The sequence below is a fragment of the Anastrepha obliqua genome, chromosome 2, assembly GCF_027943255.1.
Source record: "Anastrepha obliqua isolate idAnaObli1 chromosome 2, idAnaObli1_1.0, whole genome shotgun sequence".
NCBI lineage: Eukaryota > Metazoa > Arthropoda > Insecta > Diptera > Tephritidae > Anastrepha > Anastrepha obliqua.
This window is the reverse complement of record NC_072893.1, coordinates 113,611,330-113,626,342: the sequence shown is the minus strand read 5'-3', so window position 1 is coordinate 113,626,342 and position 15,013 is coordinate 113,611,330. Positions and strand designations below refer to the sequence as shown.

Sequence of the window (15,013 nt, the reverse complement as noted above, 5' to 3'; positions counted from 1 at the left end):
AATGAATACGCGCTGAGCTCGCATATCGTTAAATCTTCCAATTATCACCTCCGAATGCCAAGTCTTGTCATTGAAAATATATTTTATCACTTCTACCATATTAAAACAAAAAAAAAAAACAGTTAACATCTTGATTTATTTACAAAGATAGTTTGATATGTGTTTGAGGAAATTTAAATTAGAATTAAAATGCTTAATATAATCTAACGGTCTCAAACAATCAAAAGTTGGTTCCACACACACGCACCCAACAGCCTTAGCACAGTTAATGAAGCCAACAAAGAGCGCTCAAAGCATTGCTGAGACATATTTAATTTTTATAGTTGAAATGTGCTGAGAAAAACAAAAAACAAAAATAAAATAAAAAATATATATAAAAAATAAGCTACGCATAACAAAAAACAAAAAAATACACCAATTTCCTACCCGCCAACCAATTGACCAGTTGACTGCTGTTAGGCCGCTTGGCGGCTATCGGCGAATACTTTCAAGTGTGTGGAGGCTGTGCTGGGAAAAGTTGCGCGGCTGTGGCACGCAATAGATGTTGGCACTAAATCACTGCACTTTACGATTCAATGGGTGTTCGATGCGGAAGTACATACAAGTCATATGCGCGTATAAAATTACTAATTGTTGCAACAACAACACGAGTATCAGCTGGAGGGATTCCAATAAGAAATAACACAATGGAATAAACTGAGAAGCTAATGACTAAAAAATTAATCGTTCAGTTTAATTAGAAAAAATATATAAAATATTTATATGTACAAAGAAGCCAATATCTTTACACTACTGGAACAGTTACCTACACTTATGCAACAGCAGTTGACCCAGCAGCGGAATGCTGAGTTTGTGAATCAAATTTCTGGTTCAGTGCTGGTACTATATTTGCTGTATATGCCTGCGAACGTATACTTGCATGAAAAAGCTCCTCATAAAAAAAGCTGCCGTTCGGAGTCGGCTTAAAACGGCAGGGCTCTCCATTTATGGAAAATTGGAGGAGGAGCTCTGCCAAACACCAAAAAAAAGGGTGTAAACACCGAGCGTATGCTTGGAAGAAAATGGAGTCTACAACTTAAGTATACTTTATGGTTGTGTAAGACGGCTATGCGACCAATTTTATCGTATGGATCGGCAGTTGGGTGGAAAGCTCTAGGGAGAGGTTAGAATACCAGACTACTTGGCAGAGTACAAAGATCAGCCTATGCAATAAGGGTCGATGCAATCAGATCATGTCCTCTCTAGGACTTAATACACTAACTGACGTTATTCCGATACCTCTGCATATCAAGAAGATGTCAACCATGAGTGTATGAGTATTTAGGTTAAATGAAGTGGGTCGTTGGAAGAAAAAAACTTATGGTCATGCCAGTCTATTGCGTTACACCGGAGAGGACTGTTACACCGGAGAGGACTGATTACATCTTCCCGACGGTAACATTCAATAGAAATTTTGCCACTCTGTTTCCATCTCAAGAGGAATATAGAAGCGATCCTTACTAAATAATTTCGACACTACAGTCTATACAGATGGCTCTAAAATGGATTGTGGTGGCGGAGCAGATTTACACATAAGATAAACGTGGACTTAGTGTTGAAAAATTTGTACGTCTTCGTAATGCCTGCAGTGTCTTCCAGGTGGAAGTAGTGGCAATTGGGGCTGCTTGTAGGTTACTAATCGCAGAGTGAACTGTGAGTTCATGAATTGAGCGCTGGAATTGGCAAAAAAATTAGTTTCTCGGAGGAGGCAAATTTTTGGCCCAGCGGCTATGTCAACAAGCAAAATTGTCATTATCGTTCGGCGTCCACAAAGACTTACAGTTCGGCGCGATTTATGGCATGGGGCATCATTGAGCGTTATTTCTTTCGAAATGTGGAAGGGGACACAATTGCCGTCCGTGGTGCTCGGTATAGAACGATGTTAGCCAGCAAGCTAGCAAACATTGATATATGCGAGCTGGGATTCCAAAAAAAAGCCATTCTAGTGATGCAATGTTTGAAGGTGTAATAAGCAATTTTACGGCTGGACCATCGCACGGCGAGCGTTCATAAATTGGCCGCCGCATTCTTGGGAATTGATATCCTTCTGTTATTTTCTCTTATGCAACGTCAAGTTCTTAGTCTAAGCGCACAAGCAAACCATTTTTGATGTGCTCGAGACGATAACATCCGGGATAATGCCAAACATATTCGAACAAGTCATCAAAAATTGGACCATCTGATTGAAGCATTCCCAGGAAAGCGAAGACGGGCTTTTGATGATGTGTAATTCCATATATTATGGCATGAATGTGGATTCAAAATGCGGTCAGAATCAATTTTATCTCTCACCGTTCTCATCTTATTGAAACTTCCATTCCTATTTTTATTATGGCATACCTCGATAAGACAGGGTTTTCACTTTTGTACTATCAAAATTTATGACTACGCGTCCCTTGGAGTGTTTGAGATAAAAATTCTGCGAATGGTTTTTGGACCTTTGCAAGTTAGCGATGGCAAGTATTGTATGCGATGTAACAATGGGCTGTATGAGCTTATAGCGAATAAAGATTAACCGACTTCGTTTGCTGGGTGATGTTGTCCGAGTGAATACAAACGCCCCGGCTCTGAAAGTATTCGATTCAGGCACCAACTGGTGGTAGCAAAGGAAGAGAAAATCCTCCTCTGCGTTGGAAAGATAAGGTGAAGAAGGACTTGGCTTCCCTTGGTGTGTCCAACTGGCGCCAGAAACGACTGGCGCGCTTTGTTAAACTGGGCCAAAATCGCGTAAGCGGTTATCGCGCCAATAAAGAAGAGAAGAAGACTATAAAAATTTCATTGAATTTTGATGAATAGAGACAGAGTTATTGCGTTTGAAGTAGCTGTCTGTTAGGCACATTTTCTCAGTTAAATGAACCGAGCTTGAGATATTGTAAAAATTATTTTTATTTTTTGTCTAGGTTCATAAATCCGGGTTGAAATTTCTAAGATACATCAAAGTGTACATTATGTAAGTCGTTTTTTCTCGTGTTTGTGCTCTACAAGATTATCGAAAATTTTGAAAGTTCTGGCAGGTAAAGACCGCCTAATTTAAGGTATATTTTTTTATAAAATATGTACTTCTACGACATTTGAGTGAACTTACTAGATATGTACAAAATTGTCGGTAAATTTATGAGTTTTTAAAAATTAAGTAAACAGTTTTAAAATTAAAAAAAAAAATTAAACCCGAAAAAAATTTAAAAAAAATTTAAATAAATTTTTTCACCCATTTATCCACCTGTCAGATTTATGGAATGCCAATTTTCAAGTTCCTTATAATTTTCCGCATTTAACAAGAAAAACATTTTTTTAGTATCTAAAACCTCTTTAGATATGGAATATTCAGTTCGGTGTTGCACGCAATTCTATGCAGCATCACATAGCAGTAGCTCTTGGCGGTAACGAAAAAAAGTATTATTTCGTAGTGGTTATTAAGGGGACCCGTTGGTCTAGAAATTTCAAAAAATCGATTTTTTTCGATATTTTGAAAGTATCTTAAGGATATATTGTGAAATTTTCATGCGGAAATTTAAAATATTATAGCTTCTACAGCACATTAACTAGGTAGAGAGCGGTCAGCGCGCTCCTTATGGATCTGACTTTTTTCGGCACACAGAGGTTGTGGGTTCGAATCCCATGTAAAGTGCGGTTCTCGCACTTCTCCAAACAAAAAAAAAAAAAATAAATTCATTCCTTAACCCCAAAAACCGTATCCTTCCAACCCTTACTTCCGCACAAAAAGTCAGCGCACTACTTGCATTGTGGCTGCTAAAACAAGCAAAAAAACAAACCAAAAAAAAAAAAAAATACCAGTCTAACGGTTAGACGTGATAGAAGTGAAACCTTCCGTAAAACAAACTGAGAGAGAATAAGACGAAAGCAGCATTAGGAGCGGGATAATTATAGGTTCATTATAATATTGCTATAAAGTTCATATTTTATTTTCTTCATTTTATTATTATTCATCCTCAATGTTTTCAATTTCAACAAATGATACGAGTGGCTTATGATATATAAAATATGATACAAATGCTTTGGTTTCGATGTTGTCAAAAAAAATACCCAAACGGACCGAAGAAACAGACTTACAAATTTCTTCCATTTTCGTCTACTTGTATTCATATAAAAATTTATATCTCTTCCCACCAAAGCTAAATGTATTAGTATATTTCTTCTTGTATTTATTCAATAATTTGGGCCGAAATCCCGGCGGTACTGCAATACCGGGCCAACCCGTGGCAGAGGTGGAGCAAGCCCCTAAAACATTCCGCCCATTTCCAGAAATCAGTTTAACATTTGTTGTCCTCCGATGGAGGGTCTATCAGATGTTAAGCTGATAAGAACAGATACCACACTACCTAGTCAATAGATTTTCTAATAAATCTTTTGAGAATTACACGCTCACAACACAAAAATTAATGTACGAAATATTTATACCGATTCACTTAAACTGACTTTCAGTATCTACAATAAACCAAAAATAGAAAAGCCAAAAAACTGTTTTCAATAAATAATCAGAAATGTCCTACAATGCAAATTTCAAAAAAAAAAAAAATTTTTTTCTTGTGATTCGAACCAAGAATTTTGGATCGGAAGCTCACATTGCTAGCCGCTCGGCTATCGCGCCATGCTGTCGGTGCTGGCCTAAAAGTTATTTAGTTCGTCGCTACGTTTATATGTAATATTCGTAGCCAAGAAGGTCGCTTTTTCGTTTCACTTTTTCTCAAATCACTCCCAACGATTCTAAAGAAGTTTTCACTTCAAAAAGATACAGTTACACATTACATCAGTGGCGCCAGCAAGAGGAAGCGGGCAATCGCGGTAATAGCGCAGACCCACCAAAATTTTGCGAAGCCTTCAACTATCTATGTGATCTTACTGACAGAGAAATGTGAAACACAGATGGCGCTCTAAACAGTTAGAAGGCGCTGTTCCTAAGCAACGATAGGTGGGCACTGCCACTACTTAGAACTGGTAGCGGCAGGCTAATCACCTACCCTGCCAGAAAGCAAACATGAATTAACGAAACCAACGCAAGACTGAGTCTGGTCGAGGCCCAATGCTCCCGAGTGGAGTGAACAAGGAAAAAAAAAAATCAAAATCAAAAATCCATCATGCTTTTGGCCACCTTTAACTAGGCGAACACTTTTACTCTAGATTTACAATTCTGCGATAACTTGAAGAGTCTTGGGCATATTGAAATTAGAGATCTTCTGAAGTTTCTATTAGGCCCAAATTTGTTTCGAGGGAGATTGTTTGCTTAGAGCTTATATTTTTTTCATCTACTGTAGATTGAAAATTGGAGCAAACGCATACCTTGACTAGGTTTTAAATTCATTCATAAAATATCCGCAGAGTAAGTATAAAATATCTTTTATATAACATAAGCGAATACATACACACATATATACTTCTATATATGCACATAGGTACACATAAATAACCTCTCATCTATATGCAAATGCATATTTCAACGTTTCTTTTGTAATCTGCTCCCGCGGCAAAGATTTTGACTGATTGCATTTTGCAAAAAAAAATGATTTATGGCAGGCGATGACTTGAACAGGACACTCGTTTCGCTTTCAAATAAAACTGGTCATCTATGCAAAGCGAAGCTATCGGTTAAATGTGTGAAATAACTAAATTTGTACCAGTTCCAGGTTGTCGTGAATACATACATACTATATGTATATTTATGCGTGTGTGTATGCGTTGCTGATGATCTTGTTTGCAGTCGTCGTAAACGCCTTTCACTTGCACTTTGCTTTGAAAAAATATGAAAAATATCAAAACGCCTGCAGAGGCGGGAGCACTCGAGTGTGCAAGCGATGGAAGTGGGATAAAAAGTGACGAAGGAAGTGATTTAACTTTTATCACTCAAGCTGAAAAAGCATTCAATAGTTCACGAACTTGTAAACAGAAATTAAGAAGCTGTAGATTGGTTGCTTACTTCAGTAATCACTGCAAGGAAGGTACAATAAATATGTATGTATATGTAATATTATATCTACTCTGACAGCCAGGCGGCAATCAGAGCGCTGGGCTCGTTTTTTGTGCTTTCGAAATTAGTCGGGGAATGCTTGATTTCTCTCTCGACTGCAATCGAATATTTAGATTAGGCTCATTTTTATTCCTGGTGACAGTAGCATAGCTGAAAACAGCTGGACTGATGAGCTGGCTAGACAGCGTACCCTCGAGACGGTTTCACCGCGAGTATTGGAAAGGCATAGACGGATTTGCATATTTTGTGCCAGGTCTGTTAAATATTTGCTTTAATAAAACATTTGTGAACAAGAATTAAAAGCGAAGTTTAAATTATTTCGATCTGTGAAGATTTTCTGCTGTGGAAAAAAGGGCTTTGCGTGTAAAGTCGCGGGATCCTTCTGACCTGACTCGAGGGACTTCTAAGGCTAATAAAGCCGCAGCTCTCGAATTCAGTGGGCATTCTTATTGGGAATTATCCATTAAGCATCCATGTTCTGAGTTTTGAGATTGTTTCAAGTCATTTCTGCAGAAGCCGCCTGGAGGATAAGGAATCATCTCAGCACCTTTTCATGCTCGAGGAGCTAAGATTCAGACATCTGGGTTTTCATTTTTTTGCTGCAATGCGAATATATATATCTATATAATTGGCGCGTACACCCTATTTGGGTGTTTGGCCGAGCTCCTCCTCCTATTTGTGGTGTGCGTCGTGATGTTGTTCCACAAATAGGGGGACCTACAGTTTCAAGCCGACTCCGAACGGCAGATATTTTTATGAGGAGCTTTTTCATGGCAGAAATACACTCGGAGGTTTGCCATTGCCTGCCGAGGGGCGACCGTTATTAGAAAAATGTTTTTCTTAATTTAGTTGTTTCACCGAGATTCGAATCAACGTTCTCTCTGTGAATTCCGAGTGGTAGTCACGCACCAACCCATTCGGCTACGGCGGCCGCCATACGAATATAGCAATGCGAATATAGCAGGCTTAAATATCATACACTTGGTGAATTTCAGCAGCAGCTTGAAGCAGTAAAAAAATGTAATTAGCCACAGTTTGTTCGATATCCATCAATCCAAGGCCCCTTTTTCTCACCTGTTCGGTTCTTCTCCCTCTGTTTTATTCTAACATAACCTAAAGATAACCTTATTTGAGACTTTATAGCTGGAGATTTAAAAACTTTTAATGAAACCCCTTAAATGGATTCGAATTATCAATTAATATTGTTTAATTTACCAAAAATAAATTATCTTAACCATTTTCAGTACCACCCAGGTCGGGTCTTCGTCTGCTATAACAGTGACTTCCAAAACGTTCTAACTGGAGCTAGGAACCTCCTTGTTCTTATGCTTAGAGCTTTAGCAACCTTCTTGCCTTCACCAATCTGCCGCGGTTTCGATTCCTGGGTATTTACACAGGGCCGTAGTTGAACCTTACATTCTCCTACGAATTTTTCTGTCGAAAATAAGGAAATATCTAGTAGCAGCTAACCTACCTTGCTTCGCGATCAAATTATTATAATAATCCGAAATTCGGATAAAAATCTTTCCCATCTATCGGTTTATAGACCAAATGGTCTACTATCAGCACTTCTAATCGACTATCGCTATATATATAATTGGCGCATACACCCTTTTTGGGTATGGCCGAACTCCTCCTCCTATTTATTTGTGGGTGCGTCTTGATGTTGTTCCACAAATGGAGGGACCTACAGTCTCAAGCCGACTCTGAAGGGCAAATATTGTTTTATGAGGAGCCTTTTGATTTGCAGAAATACACTCGGAGGTTTGCCATTGCCTGCCGAGGGGCAACCGCTATTAGAGACAACTTTTTATTCATTTTGGGGTTTCACCGAGATTCGAACCTATGTTCTCTCTGAATTCCGAATGGTAGTCATGCACCAAGCCAAACAGTTTCTTTCATCAAAAACAGCAGTTGAATATGAATTTTTTCTGAGGCTCACATCGGTGGAACTTTTGAAATCGGTGCGAGTAGCACAAAAAGCTCCAGATTAGGTACTCACAACGGCCATCCGCCTGCGTTTATCACGAGTTACACCTGCAAACAGTTCTCGCTTTAGTCTAGAAGTTCAGGAGCAGCAATTATTTTCAATTCGCTTAAAATAGCTTAAGAAATCTTGATTAAGAAATATATATTAACAAAAAGTGCGAAACAGGGTGTTTACTTAAAAATTCATTACTCAAAAACAACGCATTTTAGCTACTAGGCATGCAGCTCAATTAAAGTTTGAGATGTTTTTTTGATTTGGAAAAAGTTATAAAAAAAAAAAAAATGCACTTTTTGAAATATTGAATTTTGAAAAAATTTAAATTTTTTTTCTTTTTTACTAAATAAAAAATTTTCAACTACTTTTTTGCAATTGTTTCTACATGAAGTCGCTTGTGTAAGTAATTACGATCATTTTGAACCCAGAATTATTAAAATCGGTTCATTTTTGACTAAGTTATGGGCATTTCAAAAAATTTTTTTCTTATATAATTAAAAAAAATCGAGTTTGAGGCAAAAAACAAAATTGCCGATAACTCTTGAAAAAAATTTTTTTCGGGCGAACAAAAAAATACGTGTCTCATTATTTTGACCAGAGAGCAACATATTTAAGTTACATCGAAATCGAAGAACATGACCCGAGTAGCCCGGTTGAATTGAAATGGAAAGCATCATACGTCTTTATAAGATACGTCACAAAATAATTCCAAGCAAAGTAGGTGAAAGTCTTAAATGATGACCGCTCTAAACCGTCTCGATTTACGCAAACTCCTCTAAAATGGGTCAGTAGTTATCTTGAAAATATAAAGCCGGATTTGCTACGCAGATATTGGTGTGTACGGAATGCGGATTGAGTTCGCTGCATATGATTTCTTTCAGCGCTGGAGTCAGAAAATGCACAAGTTTAGCGTGGGATTGATGCTGGTGAGGAGATACCAACAAGGCATCTTCAGTGCCATTTGAAAAGCCAAATATATTATAAAGGGGGTTTCAATAAGGAGGGATCGATATTGAAATGGTGAGATCAATTCAAATGCCATTATTTGTTGAGTAGGATGTCGTTCAATCGGTCGCCGTAGCTGCGCATGGTGTCACAGTTTCGAGAATTCTCGTTCTCAAAGACTTTGTTGCATTGTAAGGGCATCAACCGATTAAAGCTTATTGATACAGACCTACGATGAAAGAAAACTCAGCAAGAAAAACTATTGGGGGTTATATTATAGTCTTGTTGGTATCCCATGCCCCAAATTCACATTGTTCAACTTCGCCCAAAAATAAATTGATGACCATCGACTGTAGCGCTCGTCTCTTACGTTGATGATCTCCCTAAAATCGTTTACGAACAGATAAATATGAAATTTCGAAAAGCTCATACAGCTCATTGTTACATCGCCTGCGATATCCGCCGTTGCCAACGTGCAAAGATCCAAAAATCTTCCGCAGAATCTTGCTCTCAAATACGCCAAGCGTCGCTTCATCGGATATTGTCATCGTCCACGCTTCTGCGCCATACGTTAGGACGGCCATGATGAGAGCCTTGTAGAGTGTTAGTTTTGTTGGTGGAGAGAGGACTTTACTACTCAATTACCTACTTAGTCCAAATTAGCAGTTCATTCGGCTCTTGGACGGGCGCAGGCTAAAGCATCGACACAGTTCTCAATTGGCTTATAAAATGCCTTAAAAAACAGTATTTGAACCGCGTACTGAGAGCTTGCTTTGATTTCTGAAATTCTTATCAGACTTAAAATGGAAATATGGGTAGCCATAATTTTCTAAGCACACAGACGATCGCACTTAAGGTCTAGAGAACAGATTTAATGGGTAGGAAAATATAGGAACTAGGATGGGGAATCCATTGCTGCTTTGCAAAATTCCCAGAATGGGAAATCTTAGCAGAGTGTCGAGTGACATAAAAGGTAGTTCGTCCAATCTCAATACATCCAACCCAAAAATGTACTTTATATGTAAGTTTGGCGAAAGTCAGACAGTGGGAGTGAAAAGGTTCTGTACGCTACACATCCTTCAAACAATTTGTACACAGTACATAGATCGATGATCCTATGGTGACCATATGTCATCCCATGGATTGACAGGATTTTTTAGGAAACGCTTGGGTATTTTGTATTGCACCTAAAGCTCTCATGAGACTTATTACTGAGAGCCGTGATGAACTCGACTGTTCTCGGTATAATTGGTCCCAAAATTTGCACACTACAAGGAACCACAGTTTGCGTACTTATCAGCCAGTTCGTTGCCTTGAACGCACTCATATAAGTTCAAGCTCATTACGCCTTGCATCAGAGTTGAGCCTTAACCTACATTCGTGCATAGTTTTTAAAGAGGTGCGTGCTTCTTCTAAGACTTTAAAGCAGCATGCCTGGGGCTACATACCTTGGGTTTCTGATCAGATTTATGGCTAACTTGATGTGCGCTTATCCATATGAGCTCGTTCACCTCCGAAGTCGATATAAATGAAGACAAGGGTAAGGAAAAATAAACCTGTAATTATTTAATATTCATACCACTCAATTCCCGATTTGCTTTCTTTAGACGAACCCCCTTACTCTCTCTCAGTTAAACAAACACTGCATATCAAAAGAGGAGTTTCTTGCCGACGTCACTATCAACATTGATTACTTTGATTCATTTACACTGCTGATATGCAGCTATGCAGCGGAAAATCAGCGGAAGGCCTTGCTATCGTTGCTGTTGGCGTTCAAGCAGGTATACAAACATGTGTGTGTGTGTGTGTGTGTGCAATCACGACACTATCACTTTTGAAATGCTGTCAGCTCATAATAAACTTGTTTCTAAAAAAGATGCAGGTTACTTTGTGTTGGCTCATCACACTTTCGTTTAAAACTTTCATATTTTTATAAAGGGAAGTGAAAGATGAAATCTAAATTTAAAATGATTTTTGCTATGGCGACCTCATTGCTATTTTTACTAGCAAAAACTGAAAATTTTTAACGCCTAAAATTATTAACATTGCCAATTTCTAGGAAACGCCTTTGTATATCCAGTAACTCTTTCACCCAATTACAGGTTGCAGAGTCTTGCAAGCATTTGGAGTTGTTTTCTTTTCTTGCCTTTTATTTGCAATTTACGCTGGGAGTTTTGCATTTCTTAAACATTTATTAAAACGGTAAACACCTCATTATAGGTATTATTATCGGCAACAGAGTTTATGGCATTAAAATAGGTTTATAAGTTCTTAGTGGAGCAGTTGCGGGCAGTTATACAAAATGCAGAAGATTTCTTCGAAAGAACATCACCAAAAGCCACCTATAAAGTGTACTTGTAAACATTTCTTTAAGAGAGTGTTGCCACCTGTATGTAATTGAAAAAGTGCAATTTATTAAGAAACAAAAATAAATATAACAGCCTAGGTTTCAAAGTAGAGGTATTTGAAAAAATTTCAGGCCAAAAATTTTTTTGGTTAGCGTTACCACACAGTTTTTATTACAACTATAGAAACGTATGACACAATCGAATTAAATATTAACCGAAGGTGTAAAAAAACAATTCTTTGACCAGCATTAAGTTAAATTACACATTTTTATGAAAGCGTTGACACGTTATTTCTACTGAGGATATAGAAATTTGTGGCTCAGTCGAATGCTTAAGAAAGTTTAAAAGTTTAAGAAAGCGTTTATTGAAAAATATGTTTGTATGGCGTTGCCACTTAATTTTTTTTTAGAATATATAAACTTATAACACTACCTTACAATTAAGATAAAGTTAAAGAAAGCTTTTATTAAAAAATAATTTTGTATGGTGTAGCCACTTAATTGTTTTTTTTTTTGGGAATATAGAAACTTATAGGACTGCCTAAAAATTTAAATAGGAAAGCTGAATGAATTCAAAAAATTATTTTAAGATGCGTTGCCACCTTATTTTTAATCGAAAAACATGCATTCATTATAAAGGTGAATTAAGTATTAAAGCATGGGCTTCAATTAAAAACTGTTTAAGAAAGTTTTCATTAAAAAATATTTTGGGGTTACGTTGCCACCTTATTTTGCTCTTATCTTAATCTTCACTAATTATTCGTACAAAACTGAATTAAATATTAAAATATGTGAATGAAATGAAACATTTTTAAGGAAGCTTTAATTAAAAACTATTTTTGTATGGCGTTGCCACTTAATTTTTACTATGAATATAGAAGCTTGTGGCACAGTCGAACGCTTAAAAAAGTTTAAAAAGAAATGAAATAAATTCTTATGGAAGCAACAAATTTTTTAATGGCGTTGCCACATAATTTTCATTGGGAATATAGAAACTTATAGCACAGTCGAATGCTTAAGAAAGTTTAAATGTTTAAGAAAGCTTTCATTGAAAAATATTTTTATATGGCGTTGCCACCTAGTTTTTATCGGGTATATAGAAACTTATAACGCTGGCTAACAATTAAGACATCTGTATTACTGGAAAGATATTTAAGAAACTTAAGTGAATCAAATTTTATCGGGCTGCATTACCACCTTATTCTTAATCGAAAAACATGCATTAATTTTAGAAGTACATAAGTCTTAAAATATTTGTATAAAATGAAAAATGCGTAAGAAAACTTTCGTCAAGAAGTATTTTTGAGTTGCGCTGCCACTTTTTCGCAATTGAGAAAAACATATTAATTACGAAACTGAATAAAATTGAACTGAATATGATACGGATACGGATATGAAATATCAAATTCTTAAAAAATCCCCCATTCAGGAACATTTTTATAAAGCGTTGCCACTTAATTTTTATTGGAAATATAGAAACTTACCAGTCTAATGTTTAAAAAAGTTCAAAAGTTTAAGAAAGCTTTGATTGATAATTTTTTTGTGTGGCGTAACCATTTAGTTTTCTCGTATGGCGTTGCCACTTAATTTTTTTAATAAAAATTATGCGTAAATAGCTTTTAAAAGTTCTCTATTTGCCGTTGAAAGTTCCATCACAATCGGTTCAGCCGTTTCAGAGGCTTAGCTCGTACAAACAGAATTTGACTAAACATCAAAAATTCAATTTTAAGCAAAAAAGTAAGACAAGTTTGTTACTTAAAGAATATAAATCAAAATATATTGAAAAATACATACAAACGCGTTTGTTTTCATATTTTATTATAATTACATCAAATAAGCGCAAGAGATTAAAAAACCTGTTTCTTTCAATTCACAGTCATAAACTTCAATTTTATTGCATTCACTTAGGAAAAAATGTATGTTTTGTTCATCCTTTATGCAAAAGCTATAGGCCATTATTTCTAGGCGACTTCATTTATTCAGTAGTGGCTCACTATTTTGTTCATATTGATGAGTACTTATACATACTTACACATATATATGTTCATATCTGTACCACACCCTCCCTAATCCCTCAGTTAGTGGCTGAAATTATTTTGTTTCAAATCATTCAACTCATTCCCCTTCATTGTTGCTGCCTTTTGTTGGCTCTGCATTGTTTGTACTCAAATATTTTACCTTGCACTTGAATTGTGCCAGTTGTTTAGCGCAGGCAGCACATAAACATAAAACAACATAAAAGCCATTATTGCTTACAAACTAACACCATTTCCGCCATTATTGCTTGTATTTGTCATTATCATTTTCTTAATGAGTTATTTTTATCGTTGGGCGCCTTTTATGTTAGCAATCGATTTAATTGAGCTGTGAATTGATGCCCTTTACTTTTACGTCTTTAACTTTATTTTTTGGCAAGGTCTTCTTTTTACAACATTTTTCCATTTTTTGTTTGTTTTTAATTAATTGATACTCATTTATGTGATTTCTAGTTTTATTTGTGGCATGCTTTCGGTCATCTAAGCCTCCGAAACGGCCAAAAAATATTAGATGTTATTTCAACACTAAAAAACGATGGCTGAGTTACTGCAGAAATGCTCAAAACTTGTCCCACAACAACAGTTAGCATGCTGCACCAATATTTCAGAGAATCTGAGAGGAGGAAAAGTTACCGGATGATTGGCTTCAAGGCGTTTTAGTTGTGGCGCCGAAAAAGGGAAAGGAATCATACTACTATCCATACCATCGAAAATTTTAACAAAGATATTTATAAACCGTATTGACAAAGACTTGACATGACTATCCGCAGGCAACAAGATGGGCTCAGCCCCCACCGCTCCTGCATTGATCAAATTATTACACTTAAAATTACCGTGGAATAAACAGTAGAATGAAGAGCGGCATTACATCTTATGTTCGTCGATTATAGCACCAAAACAATCTCGAACGCAGATCTTTAGGATCGGGGGAAGCTACTACCTGTCCAGTCTGACATAAAACTTAGAAAGCGGAAATGGATCGGGCGTAACTTACGAATGGACCGAACTGAAGTTTGCAGACAGGCGTTAGAATTAAATCCGCAAGATAGCAGACGGCAAGGTCGGCCTAGGTGCACATGGAAGAGAACGTTTGAAAAAGAGAGCTTAAGGTAGCTTAAATGCAAAAAAAGATAGCTTATATGCTACCGGAAAGTCATGTAAGAAAATTACAGTCATTGCGAAGGACTTTACGCGATGGAAACGTTTTGGCCATATGTTCCATTTGGGACAAAAGAAATTGATGACTATGATTTGTGGCGTAACTTGATGGGTTTCCCTGAGTATGAATGTATTTGCAAGCAGAGATATGCGAGTAATCTCATTTCTCTCTTTCGAGAGTCGATCATTTAGTACTTTTGTATGTGTTAAGGCAGGTAGAATTGTTGGTAGAAGAGTTACCACTACATTTCTTAAGAAATTCAATTCGTTAGCCAGCGTCTTTCTCTAAGCACTACAGTATCCAAGAACACCCTTAAGTTCTGGCTTATTACATGTCCGCTTTGTATCAGAGACGCATGCATTTTCTAATGCCTTTAAAGGCTCTTGGCTATCTGAAATTGGGTAAAAACTTACGCTGTAACAAGCCCAGGATGTTCGGAATGCCTGTGTGAGTGAGCTCCTTACCAAAGTATGTCAAGTAGGGTGCATTACTCTCCACACAAATGAAACAAAAAAACCCT

The 15,013-nt window shown here is 36.8% G+C and overlaps 1 non-coding gene across 1 annotated transcript; it reads right to left on the bottom strand.

The window, feature by feature from the left end:
• Positions 1-4,209: 4,209 nt before the first annotated feature.
• LOC129239829 (U2 spliceosomal RNA) lies at positions 4,210-4,404 on the bottom strand. Its single transcript, XR_008581955.1, has one exon. It is a non-coding gene; the product is annotated as a U2 spliceosomal RNA (small nuclear RNA).
• Between the last annotated feature and the right edge of the window lie 10,609 nt (positions 4,405-15,013).